The sequence below is a fragment of the Rhinopithecus roxellana genome, chromosome 8 (genome assembly GCF_007565055.1).
Source record: "Rhinopithecus roxellana isolate Shanxi Qingling chromosome 8, ASM756505v1, whole genome shotgun sequence".
Classification (NCBI taxonomy): domain Eukaryota; kingdom Metazoa; phylum Chordata; class Mammalia; order Primates; family Cercopithecidae; genus Rhinopithecus; species Rhinopithecus roxellana.
Window position 1 is genome coordinate 20925554 of NC_044556.1, and position 11503 is coordinate 20937056.

General features: G+C 38.4%; 1 protein-coding gene across 3 annotated transcripts in view; it reads right to left on the minus strand.

Moving 5' to 3' along the window:
* The window catches only part of EVI5 (ecotropic viral integration site 5), a 282059-nt gene that overhangs the window by 231222 nt on the left and 39334 nt on the right, over positions 1–11503 (minus strand). The gene's annotated exons all lie outside the window — the stretch shown is intronic.

An 11503-nucleotide genomic window follows, 5' to 3' on the forward strand; every position in this document is an offset into this window, starting at 1 on the left:
GAGTATAATATTCCCCTCTGGGTAAAGGGTACTATTGTGGCTAAAGAGGAACTATGAGCATGGAGGGTACCTGTGCCATCACTAAGAGTCAAAAACCCAACAGATCTTTAAATGTCAAAGGTCAAGTTACCTTTAAAAAAAAAAAAAAGTGCAGTACGGCAGTACACATTTCATAATGTCAGGGCTTCAGCTATATACAGATGTCACAAAGATTAATCAATCACTTTGCAGTTCTATCTTTTTAACCTTCCTTAGAGCCAGGGAATATTTCCTAACACTTTTTCATATCTGTTTACTGAAATGAATGCATGAGATAATTTTAAAATATAGTTAATGTTAGTGTACATACAGCTTGCTTATATAAACAGCTCACTATTATCATTTTATAATCTTCCTTCAAAAAGTACAGGAAGCAGAGTAGCTTTTAACACAGAAGTTCAAACACTTTCAAGGGCTACTGAGGACTAAGAGACTTTTCCACCACCACACCACAGTGCAAAACTGCTTTATTTTCCGTCTCTTATGAGCTTCTCCAAAGTACCTGCTATTTATTCCCACCCCTCTAATCTGTGTTACACTCATTTTTCTCTCTGCTTCTTCTTTTCTTTTCTGGTTTCTTGTCTCTTGACAATTTTCTTACACTCTTTGATTCTCACAAAGCTGGCCATTATGAGGGACTGCCAACCAGACATCTCATATTCCTTCCTTGAGATGAGTGGACCAAAAACACACAGGTCAAGATTTTGGTTTTGTTTTTTATTGGGCTCACTTTCACTGTGTCAGATATACATACGTGTATATGTGTGTGTCTGTGTACATGTATGTATAAAATCAACTAATATTTACTGAGTATTCTGCGTAAGTCACTATGCAAAGCATGGAGACTGCTATAATTAAAGATAGTCCCTTATCCTGTCATTATTCCTGTATTTCTTAAAGTCATATGGAAAAGTATCTAAAATAGATCCCTATCACTCCCTTTAGTATCTTTGTTAATTGTATGGCAGTCTCAGACTTAGTGCTGAAAGCCAGTAAAATAGTTTCCACATGGTATGGTTTTTAGGGACTTTGATGTGAAATTTTGACCAGCCTTCTGCGCTACCTCAACTCTACATTCCATGCAACTCCCACTGTATGGTACCACAGAGGTTTGGAAACAAAGTTTCAAAGAGGAGGGGAATATATCAGCAAACACTTTTTCAGCATTTAAATCGAGTCAGGTACTGTTCTAACACTTTATATGTATTAAATCTATTTAATCATTAAAATGCTATAAAGTAGGTATTACTATTTTCCACGTTTTACAAGTGAAGAAATGATGACACAAAATGCTATACAACTTACATAAGGTCACAAAGCTAATAAGAATCAAACACAAGCAATCTGGTTGGAGATTCCTTGCTCTTAACTACTATCAACAACGAGCAAGACCAAAGGTTGGCAATCGATATGGTCACTAATGCCTTCAGTGACTCCATTTCACCAAGAGAAGGCAAAAACCAGATTATAGTAAGCTGAGGAGTATCTGAGAGATAAAGAAATAAGAGCTGCAAAATATTCCTATTCCTACCACAATGACGTTTATTCTTGAGATTTCTTGAATCAGACTAATTCCTAAAGGCTGGAGATTCCAAAAGGATAATCAGAATATTATTACATAACAAATCCTATTATCGAAAAAAGCCTTCTAACAGACAGTAACTTCTTTTGATTTTATTTAAAAAAGAAAAAACAACTGGTACAATTCAGAAAACTGGGCTGATGGGGTTATTCTTTGTCATTGTGGGGTTAGCTTGCCTCATAATATAAAGGCTGATTCGACAACTCTATTTTATTTTTTGAGAACTTTTCACATCATTTAATATTAACTCATTTTAGTGCTGATTCATAATTCTATAAAGTAGGTAATGTTTCCATTTTCGAGATAAGAAATCAAAGATTCAGCTCATTTAAAAAGACCTCTTAAATGACAATGGATTGAAGACCTAAATAATAGAACTAAAACTATAAAACTTAGAAGAAAACATAAAGAGTTCATGACAATGAACTTCATGACAATGATTGAACTTCATGACAATGAACTTCATGACAATGAACTTCATGACAATGATTTGGCAATGATTCCTTAGACTGACACAAAAAGCACAGGCAACAAAAGGAAAAAAAAAGATAAATTGAACTCCATCAAAATTAAAAATTTGTGTGTATCAACAGAGTAAAAATAACCCACAAAAATGAAAGCAAATATTTGCAAATCATATAGCTGTATGGGTTTAATATCTAGAATATATAAATTATTCTACAAAATAATTCTACAAATTAATAACACACACAAAAAAACAAATAATCTGATTAAAAGATAAGCGAAGGATTTGAATAGATATTTCCCCAAAGAAGATACATAAATGGCCAATAAGCACAGGGGCTTATGAAAATATGTTCAACATTACTAATTTTTTTAAGAGATGAGGTCTTGCTATATTGCCCAGGCTGGTCTTGAACTCCTGACCTCAAGCAATCCTCCTGCCTCAGCCTCCTGGATAGCTGGTACTATAGGCACGAGCCACTGTGCCCAGCTAACATCACTAATCATTAATAAAATGCAAATCAGCCAGGCACGGTAGCTCATGCCTGTAAACCCAGAACTTCAGGAGGCCAAAGCACATGGATCACCTGTGGTCAGGAGTTGAGACCAGCCTGGTCAACATGGAGAAACCCTGTCTCTATTAAAAATACAAAAATTAGCTGGGTGTGGTGGCAGATGCCTGTAATCTCAGCTACTCAGGAGACTGAGGCAGAAGAATCGCTTGAAACCAGGAGGCGGAGGTTGCAGTGAGCTGAGACAGTGCCATTGTACTCCGGTCTGGGCGACAAGAGCAAAACTCTGTCTCAAAAAAAAAAAAAAAAAAATTAAATTAAAATTAAATAAAATGCAAATCAAAACCACAATGAGGTATCATTTCACACACATTTTGATGGCTATTATCAAAAAGGAAAATAACAAGTGTTGATATTGTTAATGGAAATATAAATGGCACAGCTGCTATGGAAAACAGTATGGCAGTTTCTCAAAAAATTTAACACAGAATTATAAGATCCAGGAATTCCACTTCTGGGTATTTATCCAAAGAACTGAAACAAGGACTTAGACATTTATATACCCATGTTCATAGCAGCATTATTCGCAATAGCCAAAAGGGATAAACAACCAAGCGTACATCAATGGATTAATGGATAAATGTGCTATCTCTATACAATGGACTATTATTCAGCCTTAAAAAGGAAGGAGAGCTGGGTGTGATGGCTCATGCCTGTAATCCCAGCACTTTGGGAGGCAGAGGTGGGTGGATCGCCTGAGGTCAAGAGTTCGAGACTAGCTTGGCCAACATGGCAAAACTCTGTGTATACTAAAAATACAAAAATTAGCTGGGCATGGTGGCGAGCGACTGTAATTCCAGCTACTTGGGAGGCTGAGGCAAGAGAATCGCTTGAACCCGGGAGGCGGAGGTTGCAGTGCGCCAAGATCGCGCCACTGCACTCCAGCCCGGCGACAGAGCAAGACTCCATCTCAAAAAAAAAAAAAGGAAGGAAATTCTGACATACCACAACATGAACAAACCTTGAGGACATTACACAAAGTGAAAAACACCAGCCATAAAATGACAAATACAAATATTGTGATTCCACTTTTATGAGATAGTCAAATCCACAGAGAAAGAAAGTAAAATGGTGGTTGCCATGGGAAGAGGAAATAGGGAGTTATTGACTAATGGCCACAGAGTTTGCCTGGAAAGATGAAAAAATCCTAGAGATGACGGTGATGATGGCTGTACAACAATATGAATATACTTAATTATAAACTTAAAATGGTTAAAACTGTAAATTTTGTTATGAATACTTTATCACAATGAAATCTGGGGGGAAAAACTACTTTCATTCTTGACATCAGTAATTTCTGTCTTCTCTCTTTTATTCTTGGTTACCTTGGCTAGAGATCTGTCACTTTCACTGACCTTTTAAAAGAAACAGTTTTTCTTTCATTAATTTTGTAATTATTTTCCTGTTTTCTATTTCACTGATTTCTAACAATTTTTATTATTTCTTTTATCCTGCTTGCTTTAGGTTTATATTGCTCTTCTATCTCTAGTTCCCTAAAGTAGAAGCTTAATCACTGATTTTTTAATCTTTTTTTCTACTATATGATTCAATATAAATCAAACTCTAAACATTGCTTTTGCCGCTTTTCATTTTCCTTTAGTTCAAAATATTTTTACTTTGTCTTGAGACTTCAACTCATGTTATTCAGAAGTGTGTTTTTTAATTCCCAAGTATTTTCAGATTTTCCAAATATCTTTCTAACTATACAACACAAGTTGTATAGATAATTGTTATGATCTCTAACCTAATTCCACCGCGGTCTGAGAATACAAGTTAAGATGTGTTTTACGTCCCAGAATGTGGTTCATCTTGGTGAAGGTTCCATACGACTTTGAGAAGAATGTGTTTTTTGCTGTTGTTGGATGAAGCAGTCTATATATATCAATTAAATCCAGTTGATAAATGGTGCTATTCAGCTATAGCCTGATTTTCTGTCTGCCACACTATATATTACTGAGAGGTGTTGAGGCATCCAACTATAGGAATGAATTTGTCTGTTACTCCTTACATTGCTATTGGTTGTTGCCTCGCAGACTATTTTGTTTTCCTGGAGAACGGACCCATTTATCACTATGTAATGCCTGTCTTTATCCCTGATAATTCTCCTTCTTCTCAAGTTTGCTTTGTCTGAAATTAATATAGTTATGCCAAATATCTTTATATTAGTCAAAAGTAAATAATTAAGTAAAACATCTACACACATACACACACACATACAGGACAGCGAACGTGAAGACAATGGTGGTTTCTAGAGTGGCTCTGTTTTTGGAGAAGGGGCATTTCTCTTACATTCTTGAAAATACGACTTTGCATTTAAAAGGATGTTTGCATTTTGAGGTGCTTTATAGAGGAAGAGTTTTTCTAAACGATGTAGTGAATCACATTATTAAAAGCTTTGAAGTCCTAAAGTAAAATTTTTTTATTACAGAAATTCTCAGACATTATTATACACTGTCAAAAGTAGAAGGTAAAGGAATTTACTTTCCAAACTTGACTAGTCAGGAATCGTTTCTCTCTCTTTTTCTTGAGACAGGCTGGAGCACAGTGGTGCAATCATGGCTTACTGCAGTCTCAACCTCCCGAGCTCAAGCAATCCTCCCACCTCAGCTTCCCAAGTACCTGGGACCACAGGCACACAACTACCATGCCTGGCTTTTTTTTTTTTTTTTTTTTTGGTAGACAGGGTTTCACCATGTTGCCCAGGCTGTTCTCAAACTCCTGGGGCTCAAGCGATCCACCTGCCTCGGCCTTCGAAAGTGCTGGTATTACAGGCGTGGGCCACCGCACCCAGCCTGTTTCACTCTTTACTGCAAAACAAATTCTAAGAAATGCTGCTCAGTTGCCAACAGTACTCATTCTTTAAGGTGTTTGTGTGCTGTGTCACGTTTCTCTTCACTTCTATGGTACTTCTTGTTTATATTAAACATTGTGACATTCATTAATAATGATAATATTCACTGAGTACTTTCAGATACATTGTTATCACCTAATTTAATCTCCACAGTGCTATATGTGCCATATTATGCTTACATTATTATATTATTAACCATTAGATGTACTACTGCCTCTCACTACCTTAAGAAAGAAAAATAGGTCAGGTGCGGTGGTTCATGCCTATAATCCCAACACTCTGGGAGGCAGGAGGATCACTTGAGATAAAAAATTCAAGACCAGCCTGGAAAACATAATGAGACCTCATCTCTACAAAAACAAATTAGCTGGGTGTGACGGCACAGACCGTAGTAGAGGCACTTGTGAGGCTGAGGTGGAGGATCGCTTGAGCCCAGGAGCATGAAGCTGCAGTGAGCTATGATTATGCCACTGCACTTTAGCCTGGGTGACAGAATGAGAGCCTGTCTCAAAAATCAAACAAAAACATTATTTCATATATATTCCTGTAGGTCAGAGAGACCATTCATTACTTTTCATGAATCTTCTCGATGACTTGAAAACAAAATTGGTAAATAGTGTTAAATTAAACTTGACCTAAGGATAGCTATGTACTTGAGTCCTTACATAACAAAGAGCAACCTAACTTAGCTGGCAAACTAACTGAAAGCCTAAATTGGGTGTACAGTATACTTATGTAATAAATAGCTAAGTCTCAATCAATCATAGCAACTGAGCTTTAGGCAGCCAACATTCAGCTCATGTTCTAATAAAGCAAATGCCAAGCTGTAACCAAAAGAGCTGTCTCTTTATCGCGCTTCTGTTTTCTGTCCATAAATGCTGCTTGACCACATTGCAGGCCAGAGTTCTCTGAACTTGTTCTGCTTCTGAAGGCTGTCCGAGTTGTGAATCGTTCTTTGCTCAATTAAACTCTGTTAAATTTAATGTGTTTAAGGTCTTTCCTTTTTACCAGTATTCAACACTTTCTCAATGACTTTTGATTAATTTTGATTGTTAAATAGCACATTTCAGTGAAGGTATCTCCTATTCAAAATTCCCTTTGCAGCTATACACACTAAAAATAACTTTTAAAATATTTTACTGGCTGGGCACAGTGGCTCACGCCTGAAATCCCAGCACTTTGGGAGGCCGAGGTGGGTGGATCACTTGAGGTCAGGAGCTGGAGATCAGTCTGGCCATCATGGGGAAACCCTGTTTCTATTAAAAATACAAAAATTAGCCGGGTGTGGTGGTGCACGCCTGTAGTCTCAGCTACTTGGGAAGCTGAGGTGGGAGGATCACTTGAGCCCAGGAGGCGGAGGCTGCAGTGAGCCAAGACTGCATCACTGCACTCCAGCCTCGGCAACAGAGCTAGACTCCATCTCAAAAAAAAAAAAAAAAAAAAAAAAAAAAAAAAAAAAAACAGAAAGTATTATACTCATTCGACAAAGAAAAAAGTTAACATATAAATTAGTCTGATGGCTATTAAAATAGTCCCTTCTGATAAATTGCTGTTGGATATAGAAAAGTGTAAATGGGCGAGGCACAGTGGCTCATGCCCGTAATCCCACTACTTTGGGAGGCCAAGGCAGAAGGACTGCTTGTGTCCAGCAGTTCAAGATCAGCCTGGGCAACAGAGTGAGACCCTATCTCCACAAAAAATTAGAAAGAAAATTAGCCAGACATGGTGGCGTATGTCTGTGATCCCAGCTACTTGGGATGCTGAGGCGGGAGGATCACTTGAGCCTGAGAGGTCAAGGCTGTAGTGAACTGTGATCATGCCACTGCTCTCTAGCCTGGGCAACAGAGCAAGACTCTGTCTCAAAAAAAAAGTGTTTTTAAAAAAAAGTGTAAGTGGGTAAAACAACCATGTATTATTACCCGATACAAGTAATGAGGGGAAAGCTATAGAATAATTTTTACGACACATTTGTAACAGTCTGTATTTTCCAAAGATGGCCTATATAGTCCGCAGGTTCCACATCTGCAGGTTCTAAACCAATCACGCATCAAAAATATTCAAAATAATACAATTAAAAGTAATACAGATTTTTTAAAACAGTACTGTATAACAACTACTTACACAGCATTTACATTGTATTAGGTATCAATAAGTAATCTAGAAATGATTTTAAAGTATACAGGAAGATGTTTGTATGTTATACACAAATACTGCACTATTTTATATATATATAGGACTTAAGCATCCATGGTAGTATGAGGGCAGTGATCTTGGAACCAATCCCCTGCAGATGCAGCAAGAAAACTAATTGTTATCTTAGTTTCCTAGTACTGCCGTTACAAAGTACCACAAACTGGGTGGCTTAAAATAACAGAAATAAGCCGGGTATGGTGGCTCACGCCTGTAATCCCAGCGCTTTGGGAGGCCGAGGCGGGTGGATCACTTGAGATCAGGAGTTTCAGACCAGCCTGGCCAACATGACAAAACTCCATCTCTACCAAAAACACAAAAATTAGCTGGGCATGATGGTGGGCGCCTGTAGTCCCAGCTACTCGGGAGGCTAAGACAGAAGAACTGCTTGAACCTGGGAGGCGGAGGCTGCAGTGAGCCGATATCACGCCACTGCACTCCAGCCTGGGTGACAGAGCCAGACTCCATCTCACAAAAAAAAAAAAAAAAAAAGAACCAGAAATGTATTATCTCACAATTCTGGAGGGTAGAAGTCCAAAATCAAGTTGTCAGAAGGGTCATTCTCCCGCTAAAACCTGTAAGAAGAATGTTCCCTTGCCTCTTCCTAGCTTTGGGTGGTTTGCCAGCAATGACCAACATTTCTTGGTTTGTAGTTGCAGCACTTTAAACACTTGGATCTCGGCCTCCATGATTACGTGACATTCTCCCCTCCGGTGACTGTGTCTTCCCTAATTATATTTGCAACAACCTGTTTCCAAATAAAGTCACATTCTGAGGTGCCAGGGTACTGTGATAGCTGGACTTCAACATATCTTTTTGAAGGACACAATCCAGTCCATAACATGGCCACATTTCCTATCCCACATCTTCCCATAGGGTGGTGAAGTCCACATCTCCTCCCCTTGAACCCAAGCAAAGCTGGTTGACTGCTTCAACCAAAAGTGGGCACCAAAAGTGATTACTGAGCTTAACTCTTGGAATCTGGCTACCATGCTTTCAAGAAGCCCAAACTAGCCCACACAGAGACCACATGGAGAGTACAGGCATTCTCACTAACAGTCCAGCTGAGGTCCCAGCCTCAACCACCAGGCACAAATGTAAATATACCCCCAACTGATTCTAGGCCCTAAATGAAGAGTCAACCCCAGCCTGTAAGTCTTCCCAGCTGAGACCAAAGACATGAAGCAGAGACAAGTCCTCTTCATAATCCTCTGTGTAAATTCCTGACCCACAGAATGTAAGCACATACTAAAATGATTATTTGAAGCCATGAAGTTTCATGGTGGTTTGTTACACAGCTACAGTAACTGAAACAGTATCACATTATCCCACAAAACAAAATTAAAATATTTAACAGTCTTTGAAATAAAACCAGGAAACTAAAAGTATATAGTATCAGTAAAGACAGCATATCAGACTTATTTTTATTTTTGAGGAGACAGAAGATTCAAATAATTGAGAAAAAAAAATTTTCATTTGTCTATAGTGTGCTATGAGTAGGTACAAGGACACTAAGAAAATATAAATAAATATTGGCAAGGCACGGTGGCTCACACTTGTAATTCTAGCACTTTGGGGGGCCAACACAGGTGGATCACCTGAGGTCGAGAGTTCGAGACCAGCCTGACCAACATGAAGACACCCTATCTCTACTAAAAATACAAAACTCAGCTGGGCATGGTGGTGCATACGTGTAATCCCAGCTACTCGGGAGGCTGAGGCAGGAGAATCACTTGAACCCGGGAGGCAGAAGTTGCAGTGAGCCGAGATCGTGCCATCGCACTCTAGCCTGGGCAACAAAAGTGAAACTCTGTCTCAAAAAAAAAAAAAAAAGAAAATCCTATTAATGCTCTGGAGGCCTGAGAATAACATTTAATTAGGGTAGGAAAACTTACTGATTTGTGGCTCAGAGTCACGATGCATATAAACCCTGAATACAAAATTAAACCACATCATTACTTTTTCACTGCTATTAAAACAGTATTTTGATTAGCATGCTAAGGCAATGCTGAGATACATGATCTCCAATTTAGCCTTTTGTTTAATATGTAGACTATATCCATGAAATCAGAATCTTGTTTTTTTTATGTAATATAGGAAACAAGTTGAAGATCTTATTGTAAATATTCATATCTTCACTGACTAAAATAAAGCAGAAACATTTCAGTAAAGATACTGAGATGAGATTGGGTCAATGTCATAGCAGTTCCTAATTAAATTTACATTTTAGAAAATTAGATCACAGCCATAAAAACGAATGAAGTACTTACATATTCTACAACTTGTATTGATCTTGAAAATACTGTGTTAAAGTGAAAGAAGTCAGTGACAAAAGACCACATATTACGATTCCATTTATATGAAATGTACAGAGTAGCATATTTATAAACAGAAAGTAGATTACCAGTTGCTTGGGGCTGGGGAGGATAAAAGGATGGGGGGCAATAACTAAAGGGTACAAGGTATATTTTCGAGGTGATGAAATTGTTCTAAAATTGACTATGATGATGGTTGCACATATCTATGAACATACTAAAAACCACTGAATCGTACCCTTTAAATGGGCACATTGTCTGGGGTGTGTGAACTATATATCTAGAAAGCTGTTTTTAAAAATTTGTCAGCTGGGCACAGTAGCTCACACCTGTAAACCCAGCACTTTGGGAGGCCAAGGCGGGTAGATCACCTGAGGTCAGGAGTTCAACACCAGCTTGGCCAAAATGGTGAAACCCTGTCTCTACTAAAAATACAAAAAAATCAGCCAGGCATCGTGGCACGGGCCTGTAGTCTTAGCTGCTCGGGAGGCTGAGACAAGAGAATCGCTTGAACCTGGAAGGTGGAGGTTGCAGCAGTGAGCCAAGATCCACCGCACTCCAGCCTGGGCAACAAAGCAAAACTGTCTATTAAAAAAAAAAAAAAAATGTCATACAAATTTGTCCATAAAGTAACAAAAAGCACAGTATGATGCAAGCAATGCTTGATGACCCTATTCCTTCCTAATCAAGACTCTAGTATATTCCAATCTTCATTTCTTTTTCCAACTTTCTTTACCATGTGGCTCTTTACACATTGCCAAGTGGCTTCAACTTAATAAAGCAGAAGTGATCTAATATTAGTTCCCCATTTCCTTCTCCATCCACTTCAAGACATCTTATAGTTTAATGTATCTTAATAGCAAACTTATAGGAACAGCACAGAAGACAGACAACATTAAAAACTATACTTACATGTAGGACAACTCAGAAAAGTATCATGAATAGATGGAATCTACTGAATGATAAAAATGCTACAAACACCATTTAGTTGCCGTCAATAAGAAATTTGCTTGTTTTAAAAAAATCCAGGCCAAGTGCAGTGGCTCACGCCTGAAATCCCAAATGAAATCCCAACACTTTGGGAGGCCAAGATAGGTGGATCACCCAAGGTCAGAAGTTCAAGACCAGCGTGGCCAACATGGCGAAACCCCGTTTCTACTATAAATACAAAAATTAGCAGGCCTGGTGGCATGCCCCTGTAGTCCCAGCTACTCAGGAGGCTGAGGCAGGAGAATAGCTTGAACCTGGGAGGCGGAGGTTGCAGTGAGCCGAGATCACGCCACTGCACTCCAGCCTGGGTGACAGAGCGAGACTCCATCTCAAAAAAAAAAAAAAAAATCTAGAAAATTTTAACAGGTTTATTTATAATTGTCATAAAGTTGAACTGCTGAAATTTAACATCGACTCGGATTAATGCTTTACACCACCACATTTATATTAAAAATTCACACAAAGGCCAGGCACAGTGGCATGCACCTATAGTCCATCC